Source organism: Amblyraja radiata, chromosome 2, assembly GCF_010909765.2.
Source record: "Amblyraja radiata isolate CabotCenter1 chromosome 2, sAmbRad1.1.pri, whole genome shotgun sequence".
Lineage (NCBI taxonomy): Eukaryota > Metazoa > Chordata > Chondrichthyes > Rajiformes > Rajidae > Amblyraja > Amblyraja radiata.
This window is the reverse complement of record NC_045957.1, coordinates 7,539,424-7,564,833: the sequence shown is the minus strand read 5'-3', so window position 1 is coordinate 7,564,833 and position 25,410 is coordinate 7,539,424. Positions and strand designations below refer to the sequence as shown.

The 25,410-nt window shown below is 46.8% G+C and overlaps 1 long non-coding RNA gene across 1 annotated transcript in view; it reads left to right on the top strand.

Annotated features, from left to right (window-relative positions):
- The first annotated feature begins 16,317 nt into the window (after nucleotides 1–16,317).
- Nucleotides 16,318–25,410, top strand: part of LOC116984008 — a 23,823-nt gene continuing 14,730 nt past the window's right edge. The window contains exon 1 of the long non-coding RNA XR_004414859.1: nucleotides 16,318–16,329. This is a non-coding gene — a long non-coding RNA (uncharacterized LOC116984008). The remainder of the gene's footprint in view (nucleotides 16,330–25,410) is intronic.

Below are 25,410 nucleotides of genomic sequence, written 5' to 3'. Positions count from 1 at the left end.
AGGGGGGGAGAGGGGTAGGGGGCTGGGAGAGGGGTAGGGGGAGTGGTGGAAGAGGGACAGGGGGGTAGGGGAAGGGGTGGGGGAGGGAGGGGGAAGGGAGAGAGAGGGGTGGGGTAAATAATAACTTTATTTAATAATAACTTTATTTATAGAGCACTTTAAAAACAACCACTGTTGCCACAAAGTGCTGTACATGACTAGTCACGGACAAGAAATTATTACACGACAATAAAAACATTAAAAGAAAGAATAAAAACAATAAAATTAAAAACATTAAAAGCACTAAAACAGGAGCAAAGTCTCAAGCAGGGCCAAAAGCCAAGGAATATAAATGTGTTTTAATACTGGTTTTGAAGATGGACAGTGAGGGGGCCTGTCTGATGTGCAGCGGCAAGGTGTTCCAGAGTGCCGGAGCAGCAACAGAGAAGACTCTATCCCCTCTGAGCTTCCACTTAGACCGCGGTACCTCCAGGAGCAGCTGATCAGCTGACCTGAGACACCGGGCAGGAGCGTATGGATGAAGCAGCTCAGAGAGGTAAGGCGGGGCGAGCCCATTTAAGGATTTAAAAACAAATAAAATAATTTTAAAATGAACTCGAAAGTACACCGGGAGCCAGTGGAGGGAGGCCAGAATTGGCGTTATGTGCTCCCTCTTTCGAGTTCCAATCAAAAGGTGAGCAGCAGCATTTTGAACCAACTGGAGACGAGCCAGTGAAGTTCGAGCAACTCCAAAATAGAGTGCGTTACAGTAATCCAGCCTAGATGTAATAAAGGCATGGATTACTGTTTCAAAATGCCGCCGCTCAAGAATGGGCTTCACCTTTGCCAGCTGCCTTAAGTGAAAGAAGCTGGACTTTACCAACGCACCTATTTGATGATCTAATTTGAAATCACTGTCCATCCTAAAACCCAGGTTTCAAACTATTGGCTTCACATACCGTGCCAGGGGACCCAAGTCAACAGGGGGAGGTTCACGGCAGCCATTGGGACCAAACAATATCACCTCTGTCTTCTTTTCATTAAATCCTAGAAAGTTTAGTGCCATCCAGGACTTAATGTCCTCAAGACATGACAGAAGTGATTTGACAGAGAAAGCATCTTCCTTCCTCAGCGGCATATATAGTTGGCTATCATCAGCATAACAGTGAAAAGAGATGCCATGCTTTCTAAGAATGGAACCCAGAGGAAGCAAGTACAGTGAGAAAAGCAGGGGCCCTAAAATTGAGCCCTGTGGAACCCCATATGACAGAGGAGCGGAGGAGGATTCAAAACTAGCAAGGCTTACACACATAGTTCTGTCTGCCAGATAAGACCTGAACCATCCCAGGGCACTGCCACAAATGCCCACTAGGTGCTGTAACCGAGATATTAAGATACCATGGTCCACTGTATCAAAGGCGGCAGATAGGTCCAGCAGGACAAGAACCACATAATTACCAGAATCATTAGCTAGGAGGATGTCATTAAAAACCCTTAGCAATGCTGACTCTGTGCTATACATAGTTTTAAACCCAGACTGGAAAACCTCCCGAATATTATGCTCGTCCAAGAAGAGTTTTAGCTGAGCATAAACAACTTTCTCCAGAATTTTAGAGATAAAAGGCAGCTTGGAGATCGGTCTAAAATTGGCCAGAACAGTTTGATCCAGGCCAGGTTTCTTAAGTAGTGGTTGCACTACTGCATGTTTAAAACTTACGGGGACAACCCCAGAACACAAGCTGCTGTTGATAATGGCAAGAACCGACTGACCTATACTAGGGAAAACCTCTTTAAAAAGATGAGGAGGGACAGCATCACAAGCGGAACCCGATGGCTTAATATGGCTAACCACATCCTCTAAACACGACAATGTTACAGGCACAAACTTATCCAATACCACCAGGCATGGGACAGAAACAGAGGGGTCAGAGGCAGGAGCTAAAATAAGAGCCCTTATGGAAACAACCTTATTAATAAAAAAGTGCAGGAAGTCATTGCACATTTCAGACGATGCTTCCAGACAGACAGGCTGCGGGGCATTTAGAACAGAGTCAATGATTTTAAATAGCACACGTGGGTCGTGACGCATAGACACAATAATGTTTGACAGGTATTCTCTTTTGGCCTCTTTAACAGTGTTCTGGTAATGACGCCAACAGTCCTTTAGAATTTGAAATGAAACCTGCAGCTTGTCCTTCTTCCACTTGCGTTCAGCTTTGTGACACAAGGGGGGAGAAGTGAAAATGTGGGGAGGGAGGGGTAGGGGGAATGGTGGAAGAGGGACATAGGGGAAGGGGGCGGGGGGAGAGGAAAGGGTGTGGGGTAGAGAGGGAAGGGGGGTGGGGAGAGAGGGATGGGGTGGGAGGAGGAGGGGGAGGAGAGGGAGGGGTGAGGAGAGGCAGATGGAGAGGGGGAGAAGAGGGGTGGGGAGGGGAGGAGAGAGGGGAGGGGGAGAGAGGTGTGGGGGGGGGGTGGGATGCGAGGGAAATGGGTAGGGGGAAGAGTGTGGATGGAGGGGGTAGAATGGGGAGGGGGAAGGGGGTGGGTGAGAGAGGGAAGGGGGGTGGGGGAGAGAGGGGAGGGAAGGGGGAGTGGGGGAGAGAGGGATGGGGGTGGGAGGAGGAGGGGAAGGAGAGGGAGATGGAGAGGGGGATGGGGAGGGGGAGAGAGGGATGGGGGAGGGGGAGAGAGGTGTGGGGGAGGGGGGGAGGAGGGAGATGGGGTAGGGGAGGGAGGGGGAAGAGTATGGAGGGAGGGGGAGAGGGGTGGGGGGAGAGAGGGGAAATAGTGGGGAGGGAAAGTGGGAGGGGTAGGGACACTCCATCTGTGAGAGCTGATTTTTTTAAAACATTTTGAAATTTTGGGGGGGGGAGGGGGGAGAAGGATTTTATTAAAAATGTGTACATAAACACGACGAAATTTAATCAGGAGTGGATACTTGGAATGAAAACTGAAATCTCAACCGAAATGGAAAAAATCTCGGCGTTTCTGCGTGTGGTGTTGGCGTAGCATGAATCAAAGGCTGGCACCCACAAGACAGGCAGAAACACACACACACATAGTTTTAAATATAGACTAGACCAAGTGCAGACCCGTTGGGTCTGCTCCCCCAAAGCAGCCGTTCCCTACCCGTAGCCCCACCGGAGACGTGGTCCTCCAACTGAAGATTCGAGCACTCAGCAGTGTGGCTGTTTTTATATGGCGTCTTTGATGCGAGAGGCGGGCGCCCGCAGCCGTTATGGTCGCTGGCCAGCAGGAGGCGACAAAATGAGTGAGGGGGGGGGGGGGGGGGAGAAGGATTTTATTAAAAATGTGTACATAAACACGACAACATTTAATGAGGAGTGGATACTTGGAATGAAAAGTGAAATCTCTACTGAAATGGAAAAAATCTGGGCGTTTGTGGGTCTGGTGTTGGCGTAGCAATGAATCAAAGGCTAGCACCCACAGGCTGGCAACCACAAGACAGGCAGAAACACACACACACACACACACAGTTTTAATATTAGATAGATAGATAGATAGATAGATAGATAGATAGATAGATAGATAGATAGATAGATAGATAGATAGATAGATAGATAGATAGATAGATAGATAGATAGATAGATAGATAGATAGATAGATAGATTTATGTTATGACATCGGTTGGAAGCTGCATACCAAATCTCGTTTCGCTTATGTGCAATGACAATAAAATATATTATTATTATTATTATTATTATTATTATTATTATTATTATTATTATTATTATTATTATTACTTGAGGGGAGTTTCCACTGGACTCAGCCTCTCAATGTCCAGCAGCAGAAGAGATTTTGACTGTGGTCCTCCCCCATCATGGCATTGTGATGGCTGCATCTAGCTTCACATAGTCTCTCAGCACATAATTCTACAGTCTGGAAAGGGTCAGTCAACAACATTCTCTTGCAGACAGCTTGCTGTGCTAGGAGATCAACAAATTTCAGGCAGACCAAGGAGTGTCTTTCACTGAAGTGATAGTCTTCCAGCAGCACTTGATGTCTGTCTCCAAATGCATCCCTGGTAACAACTGGTAATTCAGAGAGTCATATGTTACGAGACTGCTCAGGATGAAATCTGACAAGGATTGCAATTTTTTCGGTAAAGAGGTGGGCAACAGTCATAGCATAGCAGCTGCCCAAGGACAGTGTGCATCAGGAATTAGACTCAATAGGAAGGATGTGACTGGGAGGACCCCTCTCAACACCTGCCAAGCTAAGTCTTGATGCCTGGATGTTCCACACTGACCACTGACCGATGCACGTGATCAAATGTGTTGGTCTAGAAGAACTTTTTCACAAAGGACAAGGTGGTGTGGCAATGTCCAGCTGACTGTGGCATTACACAGCAATGACGCTGGGTCCATCCTTTGCAACACTAGGGACAGGTAACATTTGGTGCCCACGTGCTTTGGATCTATGCCTGGATGAGAGAGATGTTGGGTGTGATTTTGTCCCAATGTCTGTGGATTTGTGCATTGTGACCTTCGGTTCTGCTCCATTTTTGGTTGCCAGATGAACTGGAACACAGTCCAGGTGATTGCCAGGACAGAGGTGCGTGCGACAGGCCACACTTACGGCAAATATAGCCAACTTGAGAGCACCTCACACATGATAACCAAGTTTTAACCAGTTGTCGAGTGACAGCATTGCTTCTGCGCTGCCATTTTGGCGCTGCTGGTGCTTATTGGCTCCATCCAAATGTTGTTGTTTGTTTTGGCCCCTCCAAACCAGATCCCTTCAGATAATCAGACCTGATGATGAAAAGGATAAGCAGTTGATTGGGCCAGTTGGTGAAGAGCATAGCCTTGCTCTTCCAGAGACAAGGCAAGACAAGAGACATTTGTTGTCACATGCACCAATTGGTAGTGAAATTTGGGGTCACCATATAGCCATACGAATAAAAACGAACGCAACATACGATAGACTAACATAATCAAAGTTTCCCACTGTGAGGGAAGGCACCAAAGTTCAGCCATCCTCTTTGTTGTTCACCCGTGGCCGGGGCCTCCCGAGCAACCCCGCAGTCGCCTCTACAGGCGGCCCGATGTTCAGGCCCTCTCGCCAGGATGATGGAACTCCGACGTTGGAAACGGAAGAACCTTCTCAGCGACTTGGACTTCCGAATCGGCCACCTCTTACCAGAGACCGCGGCTCCCAAAGTCCACAGGTCGAGCTTTGCAGAGATTCCCACTGGCGGCCCTCAGCAAAGGGATCCCTTGACTCCGCGATGTTGAAGTCAGCGCCGCCTGCGGCTGGGAGCTCCACAAACCACTGCTCCACGATGTTGAAGCAGCAGGCCCAACGCTCCGGAGCTTCAAATGGCGATCCAGGTAAGGCATCGCCTGCTCAGCGATGGCAAATCTGTGCTGCACCGCTGCTGAAGCTCTGGTCGGTCTCCGGCAGGAAAGGCCGCGCCAATCCAGTTGGTAGGCCGCGAGGGGGGGGGGGGGGGCGGGGGCGAGGACGCGATTCGGAGAATAGTCACATCCTCGCCAGGAAGTGACTGAGAAACGGTTTCTGCCTTACCCTACCCCCATCCCCTAAATAGAAAGACTAAGAAACCTCTAAAACATACTTTTTTAAACAGACTAAAAATAACAAAAAGGAAAAACAGACAGACAGTAGGCAGAGGCTGCCATCATGAGGCGCCCCTAGTGGCCCTGCGGTTGACTCTGGCTGCCGATGCCAGCTAAGACTGGTCATAGCTGCTAATCAATCTGCAACCAACTATGGATCTCAGCAGAAGACGAGACATGTCCATGGCTTTGATCTGAACCCCACTCTCTGGCAATGTCATCTATTTTCAGGGTACTGATTATAGACAATAGACATTAGGTGCAGGAGTAGGCCATTCGGCCCTTCGAGCCAGCACCGCCATTCAATGTGATCATGGCTGATCAGCCTCAATCAGTACCCCGTTCCTGCCTTCTCCCCATATCCCCTGACTCCGCTATTTTTAAGAGCCCTATCTAGCTCTCTCTTGAAAGTATCCAGAGAATCTGCCTCCACCGCCCTCTGAGGCAGAGAATTCCACAGACTCACCACTCTCTGTGAGAAAAAGTGTTTCCTCGTCACCGTTCTCAATGGCTTACTCCTTATTCTTAAACTGTGGCCCCAGGTTCTGGATTCCCCCAACATCGGGAACATGTTTCCTGCCTCTAGCCTGTCCAAACCCTTAACAATCTTATATGTTTCAATGAGATCCCTCTCATCCTTCTAAACTCCAGAGTGTACGAGCCCAGCTGCTCCATTCTCTCAGCATATGACAGCCCCACCATCCCGGGACTGAACCTTGTAAACCTATGCTGCACTCCCTCAATAACAAGAATGTCCTTCCTCAAATTAGGGGACCAAAACTGCACATAATACTCCAGGTGTGGTCTCACTAGGGCTCTGTACAACTGCAGAAGGACCTCTTTGCTCCTATATTCGATTCCTCTAGTTATAAAGGCCAACATGCCATTCGCTTTCTTCACTGCCTGCTGTACTTGCATGCTTACTTTCATAGACTGATGAACAAGGACTCCCAGATCCCGTTGTACTTCCCCTTTACCCAACGACGCCATTTAGATAGTAATCTGCCTTCCTGTTTTTGCTACCAAAGTGGATAACCTCACATTTATCCGCATTAAACTTCATCTGCCATGCATCTGCCCACTCCCCCAACCTGTCCAAGTCACCCTGCATTCTCATAGCATCCTCCTCACAATTCACACTGCCACCCAGCTTTGTGTCATCTGCAAATTTGCTAATGTTACTTTGAATCCTTCCATCCAAATCATTTATGTATATTGTAAATAGTTCGGTCCCAGCACCAATCCTTGCGGTACTCCACTAGTCACTGCCTGCCATTCTGAAAGGGACCCGTTAATCCCTACTCTTTGTTTCCTGTCTGCCAACCACTTCTCTATCCATGTCAGCACTCTACCCCCAATACCATGTGCCCTAATTTTGCCCACTAATTTCCTATGTGGGACCTTATCAAATGCTTTCTGAAAGTCCAGGTACACTACATCCACTGTGGATGATCAGCCATGATCACAGTGAATGGCGGTTCTGGCTCGAAGGGGAAAATATGGCCTACTCCTGCACCTATTGCCTATTGTCTCATTCTTGCCAATGGACCAGGCAGGTGTCCACCATTCTATCCTGTGCATAGGCAATAGTATCCATGAGCATTGGAAACCATCTACTCCTCGACTGTGGGGCAATTAGTGCGGTTTGTTCTTTCATTGAATGATTACCCCCCGCAGGGGTGGATCTACTGTGAAACTAATGAAGCTTGACGTTGAGGGCCTCTAATCCCAGAGGGGCCCCAGAAGCATATTCTTCCAATTTAAATCCCGCAGCCCCTCTTGTGGGGAGGGGCCACGGCCACCATGGGCAGGGGGGGTAGGCACGGCACGGGCTCTACGTCAATGTCAGTGAGAGTGCGCCCCCCCACCAGCTCTCTCGGGCAATGCGCCTGCGCCTGCGCCTGCGCCGCTCTCTGCACTCGGCCCTGCCCCTCTGGTTGGAGCCGTTCGCTCACGTGAGGCGCCGCCAACGACCCTGGGGGCCGGGGGGGGGGCTATAAATAGTGGTAGTGGGAGCAGGAACGGGAGAGAGGCGGCGATTAGTTGAGGCGCGGATTAGGCGTGAGGTGTGAGGTTTAGTTAAGTTGAGGTGAGGTGCGAGGTTTATTTGAGGGGCGAGGTTTGGTGTGGTACGGTTGAGTTGAGACGAGGTTTAGCTGTGAGAAGTTTGGTAGTGAGGTATCATCAAGGCGAGCGGTTTAGTGAGGTGTAGGTGTGTAGGTGAGGGGAAGTGAGCGTAGGTGAGGTGAAGAGAAGTGGGTGTCTGAGCTCAGGAAGGGAGACCGGGGTGCTGCTGAAGGAGACAAGACCACTGCCTCCTGTAGCAGAGAATTCCACAAATTCACAACACTGGGTGAAAACCGTTTTTCTCATCTCAGTGCGAGTTGACCCAGCTAAGGAGCAAGATGGCGCCTGCCTGCGGCGACTTCTGCGGAGCTCCGGAACATAAAAGGCTCAATTACAACTTCCAACAACTTACCTGGATCAGAAAAATGTCAGAAATCGGTGCTGTTTCGGACTGCTTCGGAGAGCACCTCAAGGCTCTCGCAATTTTGCGAACTCCCGCAGCTGCGGGAGCCCCGGACTTTAAATTTTCCCACGCTGGCTGGAAATCACCCGACCCGACTGAGGAACCCTGGAGACCCCGGGATGACCCCCAGAGCCGACGGGCTGGATCTTCCAGGAATAACGGAGCTGGAGCTGCCGACTTTGAGGGAACCCCCGTTCTTTGCGGAGCTGGAGCTGCCGTCTGTGAGGGAATCCCCGTTCCAGCGCAGGTCCGCAGAAACAGCAGGTACAGCAAGCACAGTACCTGGAAACAAAGGGGAAGCCTCCATTGTGTCCGGAAACGTGGCCGACGGGCAGGACTTCAGGTCAGAATGAAGCGCAGGGGACTTTGGCCCCCTCTCCCTACTATCCTACTGGCTAATGTACAGTCCCTTGAAAACAAAGTGGAGGACTTAAGGGCAAGGCTGCTTTACCAAAGGGAGCTGAGGGAATGCTCTGTGTTCTGTTTCACAGAGACATGGCTCACCCCCAGCTCCCCAGACTCAGCGGTCCAGCCTGAAGGGTTCTCCATCCACCGTATGGACCGTACGCAGGCATCTGGGAAAGGGAGAGGAGGGGGCGTCTGCCTCATGGTCAACTCTGCGTGGTGCTCAGACGTGGCAGTCCTGTCCAACTCCTGTTCTCCACACCTCGAACATCTGGTGGTGAAGTGCCGTCCCTTCTACCTCCCAAGGGAATTCACCTCCATTATCCTGACCGCGGTCTACATCCCACCCCAGGCAGACGTCCGTCTGGCACTGGAGGAGCTGCACGCCATGGTCAATAAGCACCAGACGGCTTACCCCGAGGCATTTACCACCATTGCTTGGGACTTCAATAAGGCAAACCTCAAGAAATCACTCCCTAACTTCCACCAACATGTCTCCTGCTGCACCAGAGGACCTAACACCCTCGACCACTGCTACACCACCATCAAGAATGCCTATCGTTCTATCCCTCGCCCGCACTTCAGTAAGTCCGACCATACCGCGGTGCTGCTTCTTCCTGCCTACAGGCAGCAATTGAAGAGCGCACCCCCAGAAGTGAGGACAGCACAGAGCTGGTCGGGGGGGGGGGGGGGGGGGGGGGGGGGGGGGGGCAGAAGAACAACTCCAGGACTGTTTGGAGTCTGAAGACTGGGCAATGTTCAAGGACTCGGCAACGGACTTGAACGAATACGTCACAGTCGTTCCAGACTTCGTAAAGAAATGTGTGGAGGACTGCATCCCTAAAAAACCTTCCGAGTGTTTCCCAATCAGAAACCTTGGATGAACTTTGAGATCCGCACTCTTCTGAAGTCCAGACACAGGGCATTCGCGTCCGATGATACAGTGGCCTACATGAAGTCCAGATACGACCTTGGTAAGGCCATCAAAAAGGCTAAAAGGGACTTCTGCTCCAAACTGGAAGATGAGACAGATGTTCGGCAGCTGTGGCGGGGCCTGAATGCAATCACCTCCTACAAGGCGAAAGCAGGAGGCAGCTCGAATGTCGGCGAAACATCACTCCCTGACGAGCTCAATGCGTTTTACGCACGCTTTGATAGGGAGAATACTGATGTGCCTTCCCGATCCCCCATTCGCTGTGATGGCATTTCAGTCTCAGTCACAGAGGCCGACGTCAGGAAATCCTTCAGAGGGGTGAACCCCCGAAAAGCACCTGGACCTGATGGTTTACCCGGTCGTGTTCTAAAAACCTGTGCGGACTAACTGGCTGAAGTTTTTACGGACATTGTCGACCTCTCACTTCTGAGGTCTGAGGTCCCCACCTGCTTTAAAAGGGCATCAATTATACCAGTGCCCAAGAAGAGTAAGGTGACGTGCCTCAATGACTATCGACCAGTGGCACTAACGCCGGTGGTGATGAAGTGCTTTGAGAGGTTGATCATGGAGCAAATCAACTCCTACCTCGACAAAAACCTGGACCCACTGCAGTTCGCTTACCGCCACAACAGATCAACGGTGGATGCGATCTCGCTGGCCCTCCACTCCGTTCTGGACCACTTGGTCAACAAAAACTCATATGTCAGGCTGTTATTCATCGAATACAGCTCGGCATTTAACACAATCATCCCCTCCAAGCTGGTTACCAAACTCGCAGAACTGGGTCTCTGCGCATCCCTCTGCAATTGGATCCTCGACTTCCTCATTCACAGACCACAGTCTGTTCGTATTGGTGGAAATGTGTCAGCCTCGATAACAATCAGCACGGGAGCACCTCAAGGCGGCGTGCTCAGCCTCCTGCTGTACTCATTCTATACTCATGACTGCGTAGCCAGTCACAGTGCGAACTCCATCATCAAGTTCGCTGACGACACCAATGTTGTGGGACGTATCACTGATGGGGATGAGTCAGAGTATAGAAGAGAGATCGAGCAACTGTCCATATGGTGCCAGCGCAATAACCTGGCCCTCAACACCAGCAAAACCAAGGAACTGATTGTGGACTTTGGAAGGAGTAGGAGGGCGACCCACAGCCCCATTTATATAAACGGGTCGATGGTTGAAAGGGTCAAGAGCTTCAAATACCTGGGCATGCACATCTCTGAAGATCTTTCCTGGTCCGAGAACACTAACGCAATTATCAAGAAAGCTCATCAGCGCCTCTACTTCCTGAGAAGATTACGGAGAGTCGGTTTGTCAAGGAAGACTCTCTCTAACTTCTACAGGTGCACAGTAATTTGCATCGTGGCTTGGTTCAGCAATTTGAGCGCCCTGGAGAGGAAAAGACTACAAAAAGTAGTAAACACTGCCCAGTCCATCATCGGCTCTGACCTTCCTTCCATCGAGGGGGTTTATCGCAGCCGCTGCCTCAAAAAGGCTGGCAGTATCATCAAAGACCCACAGCATCCTGGCCACACACTCATCTCCCTGCTGCCTTCAGGTAGAAGGTACAGGAGCCTGAAGACTGCAACAACCAGGTTCAGGAACAGCTACTTCCCCACAGCCATCAGGCTATTAAACCTGGCTCGGACAAAACTCTGATTATTAATAACCCATTTTCTGTTATTTGCACTTTATCAGTTTATTTATTCATGTGTGTATACATTTATATTATGGTATATGGGCACATTTATCTGTTTTGTAGTAAATGCCTACTATGTTCTGTGTGCTGAAGCAAAGCAAGAATTTCATTGTCCTATACAGGGACACATGACAATAAATTCACTTGAACTTGTCAGGCAAAGAGCCATTTGAGATCACATTTTTTGTAAAGATGTTTTTAGCTATATGAGGGTTATTTAGGGGTTGGACATGCTAGAGGCAGGAAACATGTTTCCAATGTTGTGGGAGTCCAGAACCAGGAGCCACAGTTTAAGACTAAGAGGTAGGCCAATTATAATGGAGATGAGGAAATACTTTTTCACACAGAGTTGTGAATAGACAATAGGTGCAGGAGGAGGCCATTCAGCCCTTCAAGCCAGCACCGCCATTCAATGTGATCGTGGCTGATAATCAACAATCAGTACCCCGTTCCTGCCTTCTCCCCATATCCAGTGGAGGCCAATTGTCTGGAAGCTTTCAAGAGAGAAATAGATAGAGCTCTGAAAGATAGCAAAGGGATATGGGAAGAAGGCAGGAATGGGGTACTGATTGTGGATGATCATAGAAATGTCTATTGTCTATTTCATGAAATATATATCTTTTGGGGATTATTTTACTGCTTATGTGTTAGAAAAATTCTAAGCTTCTGTTATGTAAACTACCAGCAGAAAGCTTGAGAATCACTTTCAATTTATTGAAAATGCAGGAGCATATTGTTTATATGTTGCAAAGCCTACCTGAAGTTCGCTGAAAATCTGTCCCAGCCCGTGTGCGCGATTTTGGCGCCGTTTAGAGGGGGGCGGGTTTAAAACGCGATTTTCCCTAGGCTGTTCAAATCGAGGTTTTTCAGCCTAGTTAATTATTAACGAAAAATCGCTGGAAGATTCCGTAGCTGGAGCTATTTTTAGTTTTAAGGGCATTCTTTACTTGTTATAGTAGGTTAAAAATTAACCTCTAAACCCGCGACCGCCGACAACGGGCCGGATCTCATACAGGGGAAAACGGAAGGTAAGCTGTTTATTTTTACGTTAAAAGGGCTTCTTAAGATCCCTTTATACAAAGTTTAATGTTGCGAGTAGCTAATTTGGGGCCCATTATATCCCGCAGTATTTTTCTGGGCATTTGAGGACACAAATCTACCGCAATGTGAACGTTCTAAACCAGCGCGTTCACAGGAACCCACCAGAAAGCTGATTTAAATGGACTTTAATTTACAGCAATTAAACACTAAATTCCTTCCATTTGGCCGATAAATTAATGTAAATGAGATTTAAAAATCATGTTTTATTGTGAATTATTTGTGAATATTATTTTGACACTTGGGCTATTTAAAAATGTTAATCATTTATTAAGAAATGGATAGATGTTTAGATCTAGTAATTGAAGTTTGAAATTAGCTACAATTGGGTAACTAACTAATTATATGCTTTAATTTCAGGTCATCCAAGTAAGATTATTTCATATTTGTTTCAGAATGCTTCAATCTATGTTAACTGAAAATTTCATTCAGTTCTCTTAATTTTTAAGAAAGTTATGGGCTTTTGACTGTCCACGATCACAGCTTTTTTGTTATGTCCATAGAAAATCAATAGGGAACAAGATGCTAATTTCCGAGTATGAAAATGGCCATAACGTTTTAAATACTTGAGATATGAAAGTGAATTAGGTGTCAAATTAAACTTATTTTTATGCTTTATCTGATGGGATAAATTGCAGACTTGATTTTTTAAATCTCAAAATTTTGTAACATTGCTACATATTGCCCCCAGATCCTGCCGGGGCCTAGCCAGCCTGTCATGGAACAACCCTATTGAAGAAGATAACAGTGGTTACCCAGACCTCGTTGCTGGTTGCGAAGGGGCCCCCATAACAGTTCAAGCTTCAGGGCCCCAAAAATGTAGGTCCGCCACTGCCCCTCCGGCAGGACAGCCCGGGTTATCCCACAGACTGGGTGAGTGAGGGTGGTCGCGGTTCGTCTGCAGTTCTGGGGGTCAGCCCGCACGCACTGGGACAAATCAGCTCCACCAACAGCGCAGTTCACCTGGCAACTGATGACGCATGTGGTTCTCAGCCTGTGATTGGACAATACTGGTAGGAAAGAGAAAAACATGACATGGTGTCAATAGTTTCGGTGGATTGACGCCAGGAACTGCGGATGATTGGATCTTGAGCAAAACACAAAGCTCTGGAGGATCGCTGGCAGCGGATCAGGCAGCTTCAGGGGAGGGAATGGGCATTGACGTTTCTTGTCAGAACCCTTCTTCAGACTGAAACATTCCCTCCCCAGCTGCTACCTGACGCACTGTGTTGCTCCAACAATTTGTGGTTTCTGGTTTCACTTCTGGGGAATTTCCAGCCCACGCCAGTTTCTATCAAAGATCTGTAGATCTTTGGTTTCTATTGTCTAAAACCAGAATGACAGGTTGGACAGGGACAACCATCAGGCCCTGGGGATTTATTAGCACCTCAAGGGACTGAGGAGTTGGGAAACAAGTTTGCTTCATTGGTACACAAAAATGCTGGAGAAACTCAGCGGGTGCAGCAGCATCTATGGAGTAGCAATGTTACAAAATTTTGAGATTTTAAAAATCAAGTCTGTAATTTATCCCATCAGATAAAGCATAAAAATAAGTTTAATTTGACACCTAATTCACTTTCATATCTCAAGTATTTAAAAAGTTATGGCCATTTTCATACTGGGAAATTAGCATCTTGTTCCCTATTGATTTTCTATGGACATAACAAAAAAGCTGTGATCGTGAACAGTCAAAAGCCCATAACTTTCTTAAAAATTAAGAGAACTGAATGAAATTTTCAGTTATCATAGATTGAAGCATTCTGAAACAAATATAAAATAATCTTACTTGGATGACCTGAAATTAAAGCATATAATTAGTTAGTTACCTAATTGTAGCTAATTTCAGACTTCAATTACTAGATCTAAACATCTATCCATTTCTTAATAAATGATTAACATTTTTAAATAGCCTAAATGTCCAAATAATATTCACAAATAATTCACAATAAAACATGATTTTTAAATCTCATTTACATTAATTTATAGGCCAAATGGAAGGAATTTAGTGTTTAATTGCTGTAAATAAATACCCATTTAAATCAGCTTTCCAGTGGGTCCCTGTGGAACGCGCTGGTTTAGAACGTTCACATTGCGGTAGATTTGTGCCCCAAATGCCGAGAAAAATACTGCGCGATATAATGGGCCCAAATTGAGCTACTCGCAATATTAAACTTAGTATAAAGGGATCTTTAGAAGCCCTTTTTAATGTAAAAATATACAACCTAACCTGCTATTTGCTTTATGAGACCCTGCGGTTGCTGGCGGTCGCGGGTTTAGAGATTGATTTTTAAACTACTATAACTATTATTCAAGGCCTTTAAACCTAATAATAGCTTTTGCGACGGGGTCTTCCAGCGATTTTTCGTTAATAATTAACTAGGCTGAACATTTTCGATTGGAACAGCTTAGAGAAAATCGCGTTTTAAACCCGCCCCCTCTAAACGGCGCCAAAATCGCGCACACCCTCAGCAGCAGATCTTCAACGACGCTTCAGGTAGGCTTTGCAACATACCTATATGGAGCGAAGGAAATAGGCAACGTTTCCGGCCGAAACCCTTCAATAGGCAACGTTTCGGGCCGAAACCCTTCTGAATGAAGTTTGCTTCATTTACTGGGGTCACATTGATGGAATCTATATTGTATATACCGAGCCTTGCGGTACCCCACTAGTCACTGCTTGCCATTCTGAAAGGGACCAGTTAATCCCTACTCTTTGTTTCCTGTCTGCCAATCACTTCTCTATCCATGTCAGCATTCTACCCCCAATACCATGTGCCCTAATTTTGCCCACTAATCTCCTATGTGGGACCTTATCAAATGCTTTCTGAAAGTCCATATACACTACATCCACTAGCTCTAGATACACTACATCCACATTAGCTACCCTCCAATCCACAGGAACTGATCCTGAGTCTATAGAACATTGGAAAATTATCACCAATGCATCCACGATTTCTAGAGCCACTTCCTTAAGTACCCTGGGATACAAACCATCAGGCCCTGGGGATTTATTAGCATTCAGTCCCATCAGTCTATCCAACACCATTTCCTGCCTAATGTGGATTTCCTTCAGTTCCTCCGTCACCCCAGGCCACTACTATATCAGGAAGATTGTTTGTGTCCTCCCTAGTGAAGACAGATCCAAAGTACCTGTTCAACTCATCTGCCATTTCCTTGTTCCCCATAATAAATCACCTTTTTCAGTCTTCAAGGGTCCAACTTTGGTCTTAACTATTTTTTTCCTCTTCACATGCCTGAAGAAGCTTTTACTATCCTGCTTTATATTCTTGCCTAGCTTACCTTCGTACCTCATCTTTTCTCCCCGTATTGTCTTTTTGGTTACCTTCTGTTGTTCTTTAAACATTACCCAATCCTCTTGCTTCCCGCTCATCTTTGCTACGTTGTACTTCTTCGCTTTAATTTTTATAATGTCCCTGACGTCCCTTGTCAGCCACGGTCGCCCCTTACTCCCCTTGGAATCTTTCTTCCTCCTAGGAATGAACTGATCCCGCACCTTCTGTATTATTCCTAGAAACACCTGCCATTTTTGTTCCACTGTCATCCCTGCTAGTGTATCTTTCCAATCAACTTTGGCCAGTTCCTCCCTCATGGCCCCATAGTCCCCTTTATTCAACTGCAACACTGACACCTCCGATCTACCCTTCTCCCGCTTCAATTGTAGCTTAAACCTGACCATGTTATGGTCACTGCCTCCTAATGGCTCATTAACCTCAAGGTCCTTTATCAAATCCGGTTCATTACATAACACTAAATCCAGAATTGCCTTCTCCCTGGTAGGCTCCAGTACAAGCTGTTCTAAGAATTCATCACAAAGGCACTCTACAAAGTCCCTTTCTTGGGGTCCAGTACCAAATTGATTTTTCCAGTCTACCTGCATGTTGAAATCTCCCATAACAACCACAGCATTACTTTTACTACATGCCAATTTTAACTCCTGATTCAACTTGCGCCTGATGTCCAGGCTACTGTTTGGGGGCCTGTAGATTAGTCCCATTAAGGTCTTTTTACCCTTACAATTCCTTAGTTCTATCCATACTGACTCCACATCTCCTGTTTCAATGTCACCCCTTGCAAGGGACTGAATTTCATTCCTCACCAACAGGGCAACCCCATCCCCTCTGCCCACCTGTCTGCCTTTTCGATAGGAGGTATACCCTTGAATATTCAGTTCCCAGCCCTGGCCCTCTTGCAGCCATGTCTCAGTAATTCCCACAACATGAGCCTCAAGCTCGTCCACTTTATTCCTTGTACTTCGCGCATTCATATACAGCACTTTGACCTCCGTATTCACTTCCCCCCTCGCACCACTCGCAATTGGCCCTGACCTTACTGTTGTCCATTCTCGAGCTTTCATTCCCATTAATTCGAGAATCTTTTGTAATTTTTCCTGTAACCACTTCCCCTTCAACTCCATCTTTATATTCCCGATTTGTCAATCCCTCCCCCCCACTATTTAGTTTAAATCTACACGTGTAGCACTAGCAAACCTGTCTTCCAGAATGTCGGTCCCCCTCCAGTTATGGTTAACCCGTCCCTTTTGTACAGGTCACCCCTACCCCAGAAGAGATCCCAGTGGTCTATAAATCTAAATCCTTGCTCCCTGCACCAGTCCCTCAGCCACACATTCAGATCCCCTATCTCCCTGTTCCTGTCCTCACTAGCACGAGGTACTGGAAGCAATCCAGAGATAACCACCCTAGAAGTCCGGCATTTCAGTCTTCTTCCTAACTGTCTGGTCATGTTGGAGAACCTCCTTCCTCTTCTTCCCGATGTCGTTTGTGCCCACGTGCACATCAGGCTTTTAAACTCATAAACGTGTCATGTATATTGATTATTTTATTTATTATTGTCTTTTATCTACCATTGTCACGTACCTTATCTTTTTTTCCCCTTAATTTTATTGTAATATCATTGCTGAGGTGACCTGTTGTCTTGTCAAACACATTTCATTTTACCGTTGACCTGTGTTAACCTATATATGACAAATAAAACTGAACTGAACTAATTTGAGGAAGGACATTCTTGCTATTGAGGGAGTGCAGCGTAGGTTTACAAGGTTGATTCCCGGGATGGCGGGACTGTCATATGCTGAGAGAATGGAGCAGCTGGGCTTGTATACTCTGGAGTTTAGAAGGATGAGAGGAGATCTCATTGAAACATATAAGATTGTTAAGGGTTTGGACACGCTAGAGGCAGGAAACATGTTCCCGATTTTGGGGGAGTCCAGAACCAGGGGCCACAGTTTAAGAATAAGGAGGAAGCCATTTAGAACGAAGACGAGGAAACGCTTTTTCTCAGAGAGAGTGGTGAGTCTGTGGAATTCTCTGCCTCAGAGGGTGGTGGAGTCAGGTTCTCTGGATGCTTTCAAGAGCGAGCTAGATAGGGCTCTTAAAAATAGCGGAGTCAGGGGATATGGGGAGAAGGCACGAACGGGGTACTGATTGGGGATGATCAGCCATGATCATCCCCATGGCCTACTCCTGCACCTATTGTCTATTGTTTCCCTTCCTCTCCCCATCCCCCTGTATCTCACCTCAGGATATACCCACTCCTATCTCAGCCAGTCCCTCAATCCCCCAGCCTCATCCCTCTTTCCAGTGTCTCCTCAGTAAACGCTCATCCCCATCCAGTCTATCTCTCCCCTTGGAGACATCCTTACCCCATCTCAGTCCTTCCTCACCCCCACCCACCTTGGCTTTCACTGAGTTCCCCTTCATGGAACAACTCGCCTCCACCAGTCTGACCCCCTCCCTCGTGGTATCTCCCTCAGGAAAGCCCCTCTTGGTATCTCCCTCAGAAAAGCCCCTCTCGACTAACCCCTCCCCTCACTTTGCCTGCCATCTCCATTCCTCCTTTGATGACACTGTTCCCTCCACAACTTTGGTCCGTTCAGCCACTCCCCTTCTCACAGGAATCCCCCCCACACACAAGGAATAACATCGGCCCTTCACATCAGAGAGTCATCGAGTTATACAGCCTGGAATCAGGCCCTTTGGCCTTCAAGTAGGTTTAGATTTCTTATTGTGCAGTAACGAACTGCAGATGCTGGTTTAAATCGCAGATAGACACAAAATGCTGGAGTAACTCAGCGGGACAGGCAGCATCTCTGGAGAGAAGGAATAGGTGATGCTTCTAGTTGAGACCCTTCCTCAGTCTGATTCATGTCCACTCTCTCTAAGCCTTTTATGATCTGATAGGTTTCAGTGAGATACCCGCTCATCCTTATTAACTACAACCAGTGTAGCTCCCGAGCCTTCAAACGCTCCTCATACATTAACCCAATCATCCCCAGGATAATTCATATAAATCTCCTCTGGACCCTCTTCAAAGCCATCCTCAGATATGGGGCCCAAAACTACTCACCATATTCACTGGATGTTTCTGAGAGAGCGTTAGATTTAGCTCTCAGGGCTAAAGGAATCAATATGGGGAAAAAGCAGGGATGCGGTTACTGATTTTAGATGATCAGCCATGATCATATTGAATGGCGGTGCTGGCTCGAAGGGCCGAATGACCTACTGCACCTATTTTCTATGTTTCTACAAAGCAATCAATTCCCTCATTCAATATGATCATGGCTGATCATCTAAAATCAGTACCGCATTCCTGCTTTTCCCCCTTATTGACAATGGTGGTTAAGGGGATAAAACCGGCATTACACAACAGCAGGCGGAACAGTGTGTACAGCCTTAGCCCCATATTTGGAGGAAACAGGTCATTCCACCCACCAAAGAAACGGGCGCTTCCGCCTACCAAGTCCATCGATCACCTGTTCACACTGGTTCTATGTTATCCCACTTTCTCATCCACACCCTCCACACAAGGGCAATTTACACAGGCCATTTAAGTATAAATTTGCACGTCTTTGGGGTATGGGAAGAAACAGGATCACCCGGAGGAAACCCATGCTGTCACAGAGAGAACATGCAAACTCCATACAGACAGCACCCAAGGTCAGGATCGAACCTGTCTCTGCTGCTGTGAGGCAGCAGCTCTACCAATAGTGTCAGTGTGTCACTAAGAACCACCTGTGGTTCTTGGTCTGAGGTTCTCTGGTAATGATGAGAATGTCTCGACAGGAGACTGAAGACAATTTCACCAAAGAAATGGATCAGGAACATGATTCCCTGTACTTCGCGCATTCATATACAGCACTTTGACATGATTACAGGTCATTGCCTTGAACCACTTGTGTCTCAATCCACAGATACTGGCCGCCCCACTGAGTGTTTCTTGTTTCTTTCCCTTTGGCCTGTCTCAGCGCACAGTGAATGTGGGGACAGGCTCACGACACTGACAGCGTTACAGTGATTGTGTACCTGTGGATTGTCAGGGGGCGGGGGGAGGGAGCTGAACTGTCATGGGGGCAGGGCAAAGATAGAATGCAGTCGGAGACAGTAAGACTAGTGGGAGAACTGAGAAGGGGAAGGGATGGAGAGAGTAAGCAATGGCTATCTAAAGTTAGAGAAGTCAATGTTCATACCACAGGGGTGTAACCTACCCAAGTGAAATATGAGGTGCTGATCCTCCAATTTGCATTGGGCCTCACTCTGACAATGGAGGAGACCCAGGACAGAAAGGTCAGATTGGGAATGGGAGGAGGAGTTGGCGCTTGGTCTTGCCGATGTAGAGACGTTGACACCTGGAACAGCGGATACAGTAGTTGAGGTTGCAGGAGGTGCAAGTGAACCTCTGTCTCACCTGGAAAGACTGTTTGGGTCCTTGTATGGAGTCGAGGGGGGAGGTAAAAGGACAGGTGTTGCATCTCCTGCGGTTGCAGGGGAAAGTACCTGGTGGTTTGGTGGGGAAGGGATGAGTTGACCAGAGAGTTTCAGAGGGAACGGTCTCTGAGGAAAGCAGAAAGGGGTGGAGATGGGAAGGTGTGGCCAGTAATGGGATCCCGTTGGAGGTGGCGAAAATGGTGGAGGATTATATGCTGTATGCGGTGGCTGATGGGGTGGAAGGTGAGGGTAAGGGGGACTCTGTCCTTGTTACGAGTGCGGGGAGTAAGAGCAGAGCTGTGGGATATCGAGGAGACCCTAGTGAGAGCCTCATCTATAATGGAAGAGGGGAACCCTCGTTTCCTAAAGAGTGAGGACATCTCCGATGCCCTGGTATGGAACACCTCATCCTGGGAGCAGATGTGGCATAGACGGAGGAATTGGGAGTAGGGGTATGTGTAAGGTAATTGGCTTCGGTACAAATTGTAAATTGTCTCCAGTGTTTGGTCAAAAATGTGTCCCACGTCACAGAACTACATGAAATTTTCCACAGATTTAGATGAAATATAATTGAGAAGGATGTCATAACTCGTCATTGCCGAAAGTTGCACATTAATTAATTAAACTAATTAGAAAATGAGATCGGGAAAGTAAGAGCCATCTAATTGCCAATGCCCATATTACACCATGGGCAGCCTATTTCCATGTTGCAGTCCATTTAAACTATATATTATTACTAGACTAAGAGGGACCCGTTGTGTCCCATGTTCACACGGGAGGTTCCGGTCCCCCGACGCAATATTCCACCTCTCCACCAATTCCAATATTGGTGGCCAGTGGGGGGGGGGGGGTTTCTGGAGCGCTGGTATGGGTGTTGTTGGCTGCAATGACTACTGATCTCCAGAGGGCTAGTGTGAACATTGTGGGCCAAATGGATTCTTGGGGTGGCAGCTCAGTCCCTCAAGCCTGATGTGCTGGCAGCTCACTCACGGCTGGTGGGCTGGCAGTTGACTCACGGCTATTCCTTGAAATTCCATTTCAAGCAGGGTGCAAGGCCACCAAATTCAAATCCATTTTCCTACCATTTCAAGCAGGGTGCAAGGCCACAAAATTCAAGTGCAGTTTCATACCACTTCAAGCAGGGTGCAAGGCCACCAAATTCAGGTTCAGTGGGACGGGCAGGGGCTCTGGGGATAGGGTTGCGTTTCTGGTCGAGATCCTTCTTCAGACAATCACAAGTACTCTCACCGATGAGAGTTCAGTTCAGTCTGAAGAAGGGTCTTCTCTCTAGAGTCGCTGCGCTGCCTGTTCTGCTGAGCTACTCCAGCTTTTGTCTATCTTCAATTTCAGAGTTAGATAAAATTTCTCATGGGGGTTTATAGCGTCCACTCCCCCCCCCCCCCCCCCCCCTTCCTTCCCAACCTCAACCCCACGGACCTTAGCGTACCCCTAGTTCCTAAAACCCATTTCCATCACTGATCTGGCATATAAATTCATGACAGTGAGATTTTAAAATAATGTTATATTCTTGTGTGAATGGGATTAGTTTGTTATTTGGATACTTAGGCTATTTTTTCAAAATAACCTTTTCTTAAGAAATGGAATCTACAGGACATTCTTAATGGGAAAGTAGTGGGCAGAAAGGCATGTCATGTGCGGTTTGAAGAGCAAAAACTTGTAGTTTACAATGCCAAAATTGAAAAGTTGAGGAAAAACAAGGTGTACAGAGCTGTTTATTGGTTACAATCTGAGGAGTATGATGATGCTACTGATTATGATATGTCAATGTACTAGCTAGCAACTGGTCTTCTCCATAAAGACCTGGTCTACTGCTCGAAATTGTAATTTATTTACCTATCTGTTACGGACTTACAGTATATAATACAATAATATTAAAGTTCTGATCTTGAGAACATCACATTTTTGAATTTTCAAGGCAGTCTGGATGTTTATTACTATTTCCGTCACAACGGTCAATTTTGTAATTAGCTACAATTAGGTAATTAACTAATTATATGCTTTAATTTCAGGTCATCCAAGTAAGATTGTGTCATATTTGTTTCAGAATGCTTTAATCTATAATAACTGAACATTTCATTCAGTTCTCTTAATTTTTAAGAAAGTTATGGGCTTTTGACTGTCAATGGAAAAGCAATAGGGAACAAGATGCTAATTTCTGAGTATGGCCATAACTTTTTTAATACTGAATCCCTCAGTACAGCAATATCAAGAACAATGTTGCTGTACTGAGGGATAGCCAAGTCTATCCTTCATTTCTAGCAGCTGATGGGATGCGGCTGTAAAGTGGGAAGCGGCTGTAAAAGGACAGCGCTGCTGGGGGGGGGGGGGGTGGGGGGGGGGGGGGGGGGGGGGGGGGGGGGGGGGGGGGAGTTCTTTTCACAGCGTGTTGGTAGTGTGTCCTAGGGTAAAGTTGCAGGGAGGACAGGAGCATTGAGAAGGAGGCGGTCGGGGATCATCCAGCTCAAGAGCAGGTCAGTGGGCGATGGATAACTGGACAGTGGGCGGTGGAGCTTAATCCATATGTCAGGGCAAGTAACCTCAATTGATCCCTTGTTCGCGCTGACACAGGAGTAAGCTCCACTGCCCGCTGTGATGTTATCCATCACCCGCTGACCCACTCCGCTCTATGATCTTTGCTCTTGAGCTGGTCCCCTCACTGTTCAGATGGAGAGCACTGCCAGAGGTGAGCGGGCTGGCAGAGGGCGCTGATATGGCAGTCGGTTTCATTGTCCGGTGATGGTGGCCGCTCCTAGCCACACAAGCTGCTTCCCTCCCCGGCCACAATGCGGTGGCTCCTTGCCCAGAGCGCTGAGTGAGTGGGTTACTGGCATGAACCCCGACCTCCTCATTCTCAATGCTCCTGCCCTCTCCACAACTTTACCCCTAGCTAGACTCCCCACACGCTGTGAAAGGAACTTTCCCCCCAATTGGTCCCTTGAGCTAGTATAGTCATTCAATAAGATGCAGGGCTGCCAACATTGGGTGAGAGTTGGGAGTGAGAAATTGCAAGAGACCAAGCCCGAGGGACCATAGCGACCGGGGGGTGGGAAGAGGGGGGGGGTGGTAGGAGGGTGTCCCCCCTCCCATTGGTACGGGGCTTTTGCATTTTTCAGCTTGAAATTGTGCAATATGGTGCATACTGTAGTGAGTCTTTTAACTTACACTTGAATACAATATATATGCTTTAAATTGGATTAGCTATGAATAAGATTAGACTAAATTACATTCCTAATTACATTCCACACTAGAGCCCAGGCTCTGATCAACACGTGCAGCACATGACTGATCTTAGTATATTCATGTATGGAAATCAGATTATAATCAAACACAGCCCATGTTGAACAACCTGGGTCTCACTGCACACCGGGTATTACTCCTGACTCTGACTCCAGTTGCATACCTTCTCTCATTCCTGACCCTGAGTCCAGCCTTGCACCTGCCCCCCCCCCCTATTCTACCCTGATCATAGCTGATTACCTGCTTAGGTTCCCAGTGCTGAACACTCCCCTGGTCCCAGCTTTGACTGCACACCTAGTACTATTCCAGACCTTGACTCTGGACGCACACTTGGCCTTGCTCCTAGCCCCTCTGCACTGACAATATATCTGGCCCTCACATAAAGCCCCATATCTGACCCCCTGGACTTACGTTCAAGTCCACAGATCCTTATCTAATGCAGTAATCTTTTATGGGGCACTTCACAGACCAAATTATCTATAACAACATTTGCTACATCCATTGGCTTCCTTGTTATCTAACATGCTAGTTACTTTGTCAAAGAAGTCATCAATTGGTTGAACACAATTTATCATACGTAAAATTATACTCACTAAGCTGTATAAGTATTCTGTTACCGTTTCTTTCATTTTCCTAACAAACTGTCCTGAAGTCATTTTCACCCCCAATATTTTCAGTATTTTGCTGTCTTCCTCTCAGCTGGGACTTTTCCGAAATGCAAAGTCCAATAACTATATATTTAAGCAATATAATTCTATTAAATGTGATCTTGAGAGTACATAATATTTTCTGTGGTATTCATAACACAACAATGATAAAAAGATCTTTGTTTTGATTGCACCTACCAACATGCATACATTATTATATTACAGTTAATATGTACCGAGGGCAAATTTTTGTTCCAATGCTCCCCATTCCCAATTACTTTTACAATGAAATGATTGAGATCCAAGTGAAGTTTAATTGGCACCAGAAAAATAAACCCCCCGGAATGGATGATATTCATCACATGGTTGGTTGGGGGTCAGTATCAGTACAATTACTATATTAAACTTTGAATCTTCAGATGTCCTGGTTCAAGCTAAAACTAAAGACAAATAATAATCTCCTCACACATTTCCCTGCAAGTATCTCTGTCACTCCACAAGATATTTCCCTTCTTTGAACAAGCTCTTAAATTCGCATCTGTATCAGTTTCCATCTGATTACACTCCTTAAGGATGTTCATCTATGTGTTCAATTAATAAAACAACGAGATTGGGGATATTTCTATTCAACCTGTCAAAGGTATTGGGGGGGGGGGGGGTTAGAAATAGTCATTTTGAGGTAACCAAACATAATAGTTGAGTGGCAAATGACAATAGTGCTACCTTCCCAATATTTAACTGAAGGAAATAATGGGTTATCGGGGCTGTATGTTGTGACAGACAGCCTGACACCTTGCATGTCATTTTAATATTACACTTATCCCATCACCCTGGATATTCCAGATTAATAAATTAAATTTTGTCAACTAATTACAAATCAGGCTATTTACAAATCAGTAACATTAGCCAACTCCGAAACATGAAGCGCTGAGCATTGGGATCCAGACATCATGGACAACTGGCCTCAGTTCCCCGCTCACATCTGGCAGTGTTCTCCGTCTGAACCAGGGGCGTGGAGCATTTTTGAAAGTGGGGAGGCTGAGCCATCTGATCACTGGCTTTGCGGATACCCAGTGAGGGAGTGGAGCAACCGAGTGGGGAGAGGAAGTGAAAGTGGGGTGTCCCCCCTCCCACGGTAGGGACCTTTGAAATTTGATGTATTAAAATCATGTTTTAGTGCATTGTAGAAGTATGATTTCAATGTTTTTTGTATGAATTATTTTTAAGAGCTTATGCCCTTGTCCCACTTAGGAAACCTGAACTGAAACCTCTGGAGACCTTGCACCCCACCAAAGGTTTCCATGAGGTTCCCGGAGGTTTTGGTCACTCTCCCTAATGGTGAAAAGTGGTTTTTGTGTAGCCGAGGCTTCTTCTATGTTCCTGCGATTATTTCAAAAAAACAAAAACCGGCCTCGGCTAAAAATAGGTTGCCATTTGGTCGCAGCCATTGGAGTTGGCTTGCTATTTACTTACAGACAGTCGAAGGCAATCTCCTTCGCTGACAGGCCATTTTGA